The sequence below is a fragment of the Oncorhynchus nerka genome, linkage group LG14, assembly GCF_034236695.1.
Source record: "Oncorhynchus nerka isolate Pitt River linkage group LG14, Oner_Uvic_2.0, whole genome shotgun sequence".
NCBI classification, from domain to species: domain Eukaryota; kingdom Metazoa; phylum Chordata; class Actinopteri; order Salmoniformes; family Salmonidae; genus Oncorhynchus; species Oncorhynchus nerka.
The window spans coordinates 66,032,311-66,043,426 of record NC_088409.1 but is presented as its reverse complement, the minus strand read 5'-3'; positions in this window follow the sequence as shown (position 1 = coordinate 66,043,426).

The following is an 11,116-nucleotide window of genomic DNA, read 5'->3' as shown; positions in this document are numbered from 1 at the left end:
TGCGGAGTGCCTCCGTGATACAGAGAAGAGCAGTCTCAGTTGAATGACTAGTCTTGAAACCTGACTGATTTGGATCAAGAAGGTCATTCTGAGAGAGATAGCGGGAGAGCTGGCCAAGGACGGCACGTTCAAGAGTTTTGGAGAGAAAAGAAAGAAGGGATACTGGTCTGTAGTTGTTGACATCGGAGGGATCGAGTGTAGGTTTTTTCAGAAGGGGTGCAACTCTCGCTCTCTTGAAGACGGGAGGGACGTAGCCAGCGGTCAGGGATGAGTTGATGAGCGAGGTGAGGTAAGGGAGAATGTCACCGGAAATGGTCTGGAGAAGAGAGGAGGGGATAGGGTCAAGCGGGCAGGTTGTTGGGCGGCTGGCCGTCACAAGACGCGAGATGTCATCTGGAGAGAGAGGGGAGAAAGAGGTCAGAGCACAGGGTAGGGCAGTGTGAGCAGAACCAGCGGTGTCGTTTGACTTAGCAAACGAGGATCGGATGTCGTCGACCTTCTTTTCAAAATGGTTGACGAAGTCATCTGCAGAGAGGGAGGAGGGGGGAGGGGGAGGAGGATTCAGGAGGGAGGAGAAGGTGGCAAAGAGCTTCCTAGGGTTAGAGGCAGATGCTTGGAATTTAGAGTGGTAGAAAGTGGCTTTAGCAGCAGAGACAGAGGGGGAAAATGTAGAGAGGAGGGAGTGAAAGGATGCCAGGTCCGCAGGGGGCGAGTTTTCCTCCATTTCCGCTCGGCTGCCCGGAGCCCTGTTCTGTGAGCTCGCAATGAGTCGTCGAGCCACGGAGCGGGAGGGGAGGACCGAGCCGGCCTGGAGGATAGGGGACATAGAGAGTCAAAGGATGCAGAAAGGGAGGAGAGGAGGGTTGAGGAGGCAGAATCAGGAGATAGGTTGGAGAAGGTTTGAGCAGAGGGAAGAGATGATAGGATGGAAGAGGAGAGAGTAGCGGGGAGAGAGAGCGAAGGTTGGGACGGCGCGATACCATCCGAGTAGGGGCAGTGTGGGAAGTGTTGGATGAGAGCGAGAGGGAAAAGGATACAAGGTAGTGGTCGGAGACTTGGAGGGGAGTTGCAATGAGGTTAGTGGAAGAACAGCATCTAGTAAAGATGAGGTCGAGCGTATTGCCTGCCTTGTGAGTAGGGGGGAAGGTGAGAGGGTGAGGTCAAAAGAGGAGAGGAGTGGAAAGAAGGAGGCAGAGAGGAATGAGTCAAAGGTAGATGTGGGGAGGTTAAAGTCGCCCAGAACTGTGAGAGGTGAGCCGTCCTCAGGAAAGGAGCTTATCAAGGCATCAAGCTCATTGATGAACTCTCCGAGGGAACCTGGAGGGCGATAAATGATAAGGATGTTAAGCTTGAAAGGGCTGGTAACTGTGACAGCATGGAATTCAAAGGAGGCGATAGACAGATGGGTAAGGGGAGAAAGAGAGAATGACCACTTGGGAGAGATGAGGATCCCGGTGCCACCACCCCGCTGACCAGAAGCTCTCGGGGTGTGCGAGAACACGTGGGCGGACGAAGAGAGAGCAGTAGGAGTAGCGGTGTTGTCTGTGGTGATCCATGTTTCCGTCAGTGCCAAGAAGTCGAGGGACTGGAGGGAGGCATAGGCTGCGATGAACTCTGCCTTGTTGGCCGCAGATCGGCAGTTCCAGAGGCTACCGGAGACCTGGAACTCCACGTGGGTCGTGCGCGCTGGGACCACCAGATTAGGGTGGGCGGCCACGCGGTGTGGAGCGTTTGTATGGTCTGTGCAGAGAGGAGAGAACAGGGATAGACAGACACATAGTTGACAGGCTAGAGATGAGGCTACGCTAATGCAAAGGAGATTGGAATGACAAGTGGACTACACGTCTCGAATGTTCAGAAAGTTAAGCTTACGTAGCAAGAATCTAATTGACTAAAATGATTAAAATGATACAGTACTGCTGAGGTAGGCTAGCTGGCAGTGGCTGCGTTGTTCACTTTGTAGGCTAGCTGGCAGTGGCTGCGTTGTTGACACTACACTAATCAAGTCGTTCCGTTGAGTGTAAAGTTTCTACAATGCTGCTATTCGGGGGCTAGCTGGCTAGCTAGCAGTGTTGATTACGTTACGTTGCGTTAAAAGAACGACAATAGCTGGCTAGCTAACCTAGAAAATCGCTCTAGACTACACAATTTATCTTTGAAACAAAGACGGCTATGTAGCTAGCTATGTAGCTAGCTACGATCAAACAAATCACACCGTTGGGACTGTAATGAAATGAAATGAAAATGTGATACTACCTGTGGAGCGAAGCGGAATGCGACCGGAATGCGAAAGTTCTATTCAGTAGACGTTGGCTAGCTGTTGGCTAGCTAGGAGTGACTCCTACGTTAAGGACGACAAATAGCTGGCTAGCTAACCTCGGTAAATTAAGATAATCACTCTAAGACTACACACTCTAAACTACACAATTATCTTGGATACGAAGACAGCAAAGACAACTATGTAGCTAGCTAACACTACACTAATCAAGTCGTTCAGTTGAATGTGATAGTTACTACAGTGCTACGGTAGACGGTGAACGTTTGCTAGCTGGCTAGCTGCTGGGCAGATAGGTGGACGACGAAATACGATAATTACGCAATTATCACTCTAAGACTACACACTCTAAACTACACAATTATCTTGGATACGAAGACAGCAAAGACAACTATGTAGCTAGCTAACACTACACTAATCAAGTCGTTCAGTTGAGTGTGATAGTTACTACAGTGCTACGGTAGACGGTGAACGTTAGCTAGCTGGCTAGCTGCTGGGCAGATAGGAGGACGACGAAATACGATAATTACGCAATTATCTTTGATACAAAGACGGCTATGTAGCTAGCTAAGAAGAAATTGCTAAGATTAGACAAATCAAACCGTTGTACTATAATGAAATGTAATGAAATGTAATGAAAAGTTATACAACCTGCAGACCGAAGCAGACCGAGCGCGGATGCGACCGCTCGCTCCAACCTTCGTTGAAGTACAACAAAAATGGGAACATCAGCAACCTTATCTTCCACACAAACCATCCCCTGGCATGGCACAGTGCTATATTAGCACACTACCCCCTTGTTACGAGAGCGGGATTAACGAGGGGTGGAAACTCAGAATACTTGATAACGAGGACTCTGAGTCAAGTAATATAAATATCTATAAGTCCGGAACAGTAATGGCACAGGGTAATCACAAACAGTTTCAGCTGGACTTTCACCTAATCAAAGAATTAGCCCAGCAGGAGAAGCTCTCCCTTGATAAAGATACCCCCACACCGAGCGGGTCAGACCAGACCTCTTCATTATGTAACCCCACAGACGAGCAACCCCAGCAGAGAGTCAACATCCCAGCACAGATTACCACTCCCTCATTGAAATGAAGGACAAATTCACCCAGCTGGAGATAAGGCAGGTGGAGCTGGAACAGCAGGTGATTACACTTCAGTCAGCACAGACCCAGACAACAGTCCAGCACAACAACAGCCCCTTAACCAGACCCGGAGAGCTGGAGGTGGACAGAGACATCTGCACTTTGGACAGTGGTGAGACAAATACAACAGGAGAAAGAGGAGCAGAACAGAGCACTAGAGGAGAGTGTCAGACTGCTGGTGGAGGAGAGGTTGAGGGGATGGAGGAGAGGTTGAGGGGGATGGAGGAGAGGGTGAGGGGGATGGAGGAGAGGTTGAGGGGGACGGCGTGCGACAGAGAACAACCCACTAGAGAGGTGGCCACCCCCACAGAGAAGCCAGCAGAACAGCCCACCTCAGCACCCAACAAAAGTCTTGACACCACAGCAGAACAGTCCACACCAGACCCTGACCATAGAGTCGACATCACAGCAGAACAGACAAATGAAGAACCCCAAGCCCAGCGGCTCTCACCTCTCACCCCCTCTGAGCACCCCCTCTGAGCACCCCCCCTGTCAGCCTGCCTGATAGCCCTTCTGACAACCCCCCCACACCCACTGAGGACAAACACAAGACACAGATTGTACTACTTATGGACTCAAATGGGAAATATATAGAAGAAAAAAAACTTTTTCCCAAACACAGTGTGTCAAGCTCATTGATGAACTCTCCGAGGGAACCTGGAGGGCGATAAATGATAAGGATGTTAAGCTTGAAAGGGCTGGTAACTGTGACAGCATGGAATTCAAAGGAGGCGATAGACAGATGGGTAAGGGGAGAAAGAGAGAATGACCACTTGGGAGAGATGAGGATCCCGGTGCCACCACCCCGCTGACCAGAAGCTCTCGGGGTGTGCGAGAACACGTGGGCGGACGAAGAGAGAGCAGTAGGAGTAGCGGTGTTGTCTGTGGTGATCCATGTTTCCGTCAGTGCCAAGAAGTCGAGGGACTGGAGGGAGGCATAGGCTGCGATGAACTCTGCCTTGTTGGCCGCAGATCGGCAGTTCCAGAGGCTACCGGAGACCTGGAACTCCACGTGGGTCGTGCGCGCTGGGACCACCAGATTAGGGTGGCTGCGGCCACGCGGTGTGGAGCGTTTGTATGGTCTGTGCAGAGAGGAGAGAACAGGGATAGACAGACACATAGTTGACAGGCTAGAGATGAGGCTACGCTAATGCAAAGGAGATTGGAATGACAAGTGGACTACACGTCTCGAATGTTCAGAAAGTTAAGCTTACGTAGCAAGAATCTAATTGACTAAAATGATTAAAATGATACAGTACTGCTGAGGTAGGCTAGCTGGCAGTGGCTGCGTTGTTCACTTTGTAGGCTAGCTGGCAGTGGCTGCGTTGTTGACACTACACTAATCAAGTCGTTCCGTTGAGTGTAAAGTTTCTACAATGCTGCTATTCGGGGGCTAGCTGGCTAGCTAGCAGTGTTGATTACGTTACGTTGCGTTAAAAGAACGACAATAGCTGGCTAGCTAACCTAGAAAATCGCTCTAGACTACACAATTATCTTTGAAACAAAGACGGCTATGTAGCTAGCTATGTAGCTAGCTACGATCAAACAAATCACACCGTTGGGACTGTAATGAAATGAAATGAAAATGTGATACTACCTGTGGAGCGAAGCGGAATGCGACCGAATGCGAAAGTTCTATTCAGTAGACGTTGGCTAGCTGTTGGCTAGCTAGGAGTGACTCCTACGTTAAGGACGACAAATAGCTGGCTAGCTAACCTCGGTAAATTAAGATAATCACTCTAAGACTACACACTCTAAACTACACAATTATCTTGGATACGAAGACAGCAAAGACAACTATGTAGCTAGCTAACACTACACTAATCAAGTCGTTCAGTTGAGTGTGATAGTTACTACAGTGCTACGGTAGACGGTGAACGTTTGCTAGCTGGCTAGCTGCTGGGCAGATAGGTGGACGACGAAATACGATAATTACGCAATTATCACTCTAAGACTACACACTCTAAACTACACAATTATCTTGGATACGAAGACAGCAAAGACAACTATGTAGCTAGCTAACACTACACTAATCAAGTCGTTCAGTTGAGTGTGATAGTTACTACAGTGCTACGGTAGACGGTGAACGTTAGCTAGCTGGCTAGCTGCTGGGCAGATAGGAGGACGACGAAATACGATAATTACGCAATTATCTTTGATACAAAGACGGCTATGTAGCTAGCTAAGAAGAAATTGCTAAGATTAGACAAATCAAACCGTTGTACTATAATGAAATGTAATGAAATGTAATGAAAAGTTATACAACCTGCAGACCGAAGCAGACCGAAGCGCGGATGCGACCGCTCGCTCCAACCTTCGTTGAAGTACAACAAAAATGGGAACATCAGCAACCTTATCTTCCACACAAACCATCCCCTGGCATGGCACAGTGCTATATTAGCACACTACCCCCTTGTTACGAGAGCGGGGATTAACGAGGGGTGGAAACTCAGAATACTTGATAACGAGGACTCTGAGTCAAGTAATATAAATATCTATAAGTCCGGAACAGTAATGGCACAGGGTAATCACAAACAGTTTCAGCTGGACTTTCACCTAATCAAAGAATTAGCCCAGCAGGAGAAGCTCTCCCTTGATAAAGATACCCCCACACCGAGCGGGTCAGACCAGACCTCTTCATTATGTAACCCCACAGACGAGCAACCCCCAGCAGAGAGTCAACATCCCAGCACAGATTACCACTCCCTCATTGAAATGAAGGACAAATTCACCCAGCTGGAGATAAGGCAGGTGGAGCTGGAACAGCAGGTGATTACACTTCAGTCAGCACAGACCCAGACAACAGTCCAGCACAACAACAGCCCCTTAACCAGACCCGGAGAGCTGGAGGTGGACAGAGACATCTGCACTTTGGACAGTGGTGAGACAAATACAACAGGAGAAAGAGGAGCAGAACAGAGCACTAGAGGAGAGTGTCAGACTGCTGGTGGAGGAGAGGTTGAGGGGATGGAGGAGAGGTTGAGGGGGATGGAGGAGAGGGTGAGGGGGATGGAGGAGAGGTTGAGGGGGACGGCGTGCGACAGAGAACAACCCACTAGAGAGGTGGCCACCCCCACAGAGAAGCCAGCAGAACAGCCCACCTCAGCACCCAACAAAAGTCTTGACACCACAGCAGAACAGTCCACACCAGACCCTGACCATAGAGTCGACATCACAGCAGAACAGACAAATGAAGAACCCCAAGCCCAGCTCTCACCTCTCACCCCCTCTCTGAGCACCCCCTGTCAGCCTGCCTGATAGCCCTTCTGACAACCCCCACACCCACTGAGGACAAACACAAGACACAGATTGTACTACTTATGGACTCAAATGGGAAATATATAGAAGAAAAAAACCTTTTCCCCAAACACAGTGTGTCTAAACTCTGGTGTCCAAACACCCAGCGCGCCCTAGACCTTCTGTCTGAGGCCAAACTAGGGTCACCCAGCCACATAATAATACACACAGGCACAAACGACCTGAGAGCACAGCAAGAAAGAGTGGCCACAGCACTGAAGGGAGTGATTGAAAAGGCTTCTTCTACTTTCCCCAACGCACAAGTGGTTATCTCCACCCTGCTACCACAAAAAGACTTCCACCCTGCCACAATACAGCGGGTAAATGCAAGTATTTCCCGTGACTGTGCCTCAAAACCAAATGTTTTCCTGGCCCAACACTCCACCCTGGACTTGAACAGCCTCTATGACCAGGTCCACCTCTACAAGGCAGCAGTGCCCACCTTTGCCCGAACTCTAAAGGACATCGCTCTCAAACGTATCCCCAACACTTCACACAGGAGCAACAGATCAATAGACACCCCACCCAGACCGGCGAGACACCCTCCCAGACCTGCAGGACCCCCCCCTGGACCTACACATAGAGGACCCACGCCAAGAGGAATTACATCCAGACCACCGCACACCCAGACACATCCACACCCCCACCCCAACCAATCAACACCCCCCCCACGTCAACCATGCCCACACCCCATTTAGGCCCCCAGATCAGACCTATGCCACTCCTGCCCACCCCATGCACCCCACCCCCGCAAAGAGGGCCTCAACATGGAAGCCACACATACGCCCAGGTAGTGAGCGGGCAAACAGTCCCAACCCCCACTCTCACACTCGCCCAAGCCAATGGCATGTACCAGATGCTCAGCAGGCTCTGCTCACACTTACTGGCCTGAGGCCAAACCACGACCAACAACATTGGACACTCTATGGAACAAAAAGCAATACTCAATCATGAGGCATCAAAGCCAAAGGAACTGAGTAACATTAAGAAATGCTATAGATGGAAGGAATGCAGTTTGGAAACCTACCAAAAAACAATTAGGCAACAACAAATTCAATCCCTTTTAGACAATTTCCTGGGTAAAATGTTCCACTGTAATAGTGAAGGTGTAAACCTGGCAGTAGAAAATCTTAACAGTATATTTGACCTCTCAGCTTCCCTATCAAATCTAAAAATCTCAAATAGAAAACCGAAGAAAATTAACAATAATGACAAATGGTTTGATGAAGAATGCAAAAATCTAAGAAAGAAATTGAGAAACCTGTCCAACCAAAAACATAGAGACCTGGAAAACCTGAGTCTACGCCTTCACTATGGTGAATCACTAAAACAATACAGAAATACACTACGGAAAAAGAAGGAACAGCATGTCAGAAATCAGCTCAATACAATTGAAGAATCCATAGACTCTAACCACTTCTGGGAAAATTGGAAAACACTAAACAAACAACAACACGAAGAATTATCTATCCAAAATGGAGATGTATGGGTAAACCACTTCTCCAATCTTTTTGGTTCTATAACAAAGAACAAAGAGCAAAAACATATACATATCTTAGAATCAACTATTAAAGACTACCAGAACCCACTGGATTCTCCAATTACATTGAATGAGTTACAGGACAAAATAAAAACCCTTCAACCCAAAAAGGCCTGTGGTGTCGATGGTATCCTCAATGAAATAATCAAATATACAGACAACAAATTCCAATTGGCTATACTAAAACTCTTTAACCTCTTAAGTCGACCCTCTACTTTTTTTAACATTCTGTTAAAAATCGCGCAACATTTCAGCGCCCTGCTACTCATGCCAGGAATATAGTATATGCATTTGCTTAGTCTGTGTGGATAGAAAACACTCAGACGTTTATAAAACTGGTTAAATCACTGCTGTGGCTTTACCAGAACGGCATTTACATCGAAAAGCACAGGAAAAACTGATCACTGAAAATGGGAAAATATATCCATGCGCTACTTGAACCCATTGATAAAGGTGAACCACAATCAATTGACTGAGGTTGCAATACCTACAGCTTCCACACAGTGTCTAGAGTCTTGTCATTTCCCTTCGAGTTTTTTCTTGGTCAAACACATGCAGGGCACCGTATCTCCTATGGTCTAGGACCGGATATTTTCGTTGAGTTTCTAGCCGGACATTTTTCCAGACGGACAGCTAATGATCTTTACATCGCCTCCTGATGAATTTTATCGCCTATTAACGTTTACTAATACCCAAAGTTGCATTACAAACGTATTTCGAAGTGTTTTGTGAAAGTTTATCGTCGACTTTTTGAATTTTAAAAAATGACGTTACGTTTTGAAACAATGTTTTTTTCGTTTATCACACAGTCTACATATAACGATATCTAGGCTTTATATGGACCGATTTAATCGAAATAAAGACCCAAATAGTGTTTATGGGACATCTAGGAGTGCCAACAAAGAAGATGGTGAAAGGTAATGAATGTTTTCTATTTTATTGTGCGGTTTGTGTAACGCCGAAATGCTAATTATTTTGTTTACGTCCCCTGTGGGTCTTTTTGGGTGTTACATGCTATCAGATAATAGCTTCTCATGCTTTCGCCGAAAAGCATTTTAAAAATCTGACTTGTTGCCTGGATTCACAACGAGTGTAGCTTTAATTCGATACCCTGCATGTGTATTTTAATGAACTTTTGAGTTTTAACTAATACTATTAGCATTTAGCGTAGCGCATTTGCATTTCCAGAGCTCTAGTTGGGACGCAAGCGTCCCGAGTAGAAGCAACAGGTTAACATCATACTTAGCTATTGCATCTTCCCCAATATTTGGAACCAAGGACTGATCACCCCAATCCACAAAAGTGGAGACAAATTTGACCCCAATAACTACCGTGGAATATGTGTCAACAGTAACCTTGGGAAAATCCTCTGCATTATTATTAACAGCAGACTCGTACATTTCCTCAATGAAAACAATGTACTGAGCAAATGTCAAATTGGCTTTTTACCAAATTACCGTACAACAGACCATGTATTCACCCTGCACACCCTAATTGACAACCAAACAAACCAAAACAAAGGCAAAGTCTTCTCATGCTTTGTTGATTTCAAAAAAGCCTTCGACTCAATCTGGCATGAGGGTCTGCTATACAAACTGATGGAAAGTGGTGTTGGGGGTAAAACATACGACATTATAAAATCCATGTACACAAACAACAAGTGTGCGGTTAAAATTGGCAAAAAAGACACACATTCCTTCACACAGGGTCGTGGGGTTAGACAGGGATGCAGCTTAAGCCCCACCCTCTTCAACATATATATCAACGAATTGGCGCGGGCACTAGAAAAGTCTGCAGCACCCGGCCTCCCCCTGCTAGAATCCGAAGTCAAATGTCTGCTGTTTGCTGATGACCTGGTGCTTCTGTCACCAACCAAGGAGGGCCTACAGCAGCACCTAGATCTTATGCACAGATTCTAAAAAGCTGTGTTCACTTTGTTGTTATGAGGTATTATGTGTAGATTGATTAGTGGAAAATGTATTTGGTCCATTTTGAAGTGGGGCTGTGGCGTAACGAGATGTGGAGGAAGTCAAGGGGTCTGAATGCTTTCTGAATGCACTGTATATGAGTGGTTGTATATGGGTGTACTCAATTCCAATGCATTTGGTGTGTGTGTGTATACAGGTGTACATTCTGTATGCATGTGTACATGCAGTACATCTACGCTGATAGATATACATGTACCTCTATTTTATACAAACTGCTCTTTTGTTATTTCAACCACAACCAGACAACTGAAACCCCACCTCTTTAAGGAATACCTAGGATAGGATAAAGTAATCCCTCTCACCCCCCTTAAAAGATTTAGATGCACTACTGTTCCACTGGATGTCATAAGGTGAATGCACCAATTTGTAAGTCGCTCTGGATAAGAGCGTCTGCTAAATGACTTAAATGTAAATGTAAATTCTGTCAGACCTGGGCCCTGACAGTAAATCTCAGTAAGACCAAAATAATGGTGTTCCAAAAAAGGTCCAGTCACCAGGACCACAAATACAAATTCTATCTAGACACTGTTGCCCTAGAGCACACAAAAAACTATACATACCTTGGCCTAAACATCAGCGCCACAGGTAACTTCCACAAAGCTGTGAACGATCTGAGAGACAAGGCAAGAAGGGCATTCTATGCCATCAAAAGAAACATAAATTTCAACATACCAATTAGGATTTGGCTAAAAATACTTGAATCAGTCATAGAGCCCATTGCCCTTTATGGTTGTGAGGTCTGGGGTCCGCTCACCAACCAAGACTTCACAAAATGGGACAAACACCAAATTGAGACTCTGCACGCAGAATTCTGCAAAAATATCCTCCGTGTACAACGTAAAACACCAAATAATGCATGCAGAGC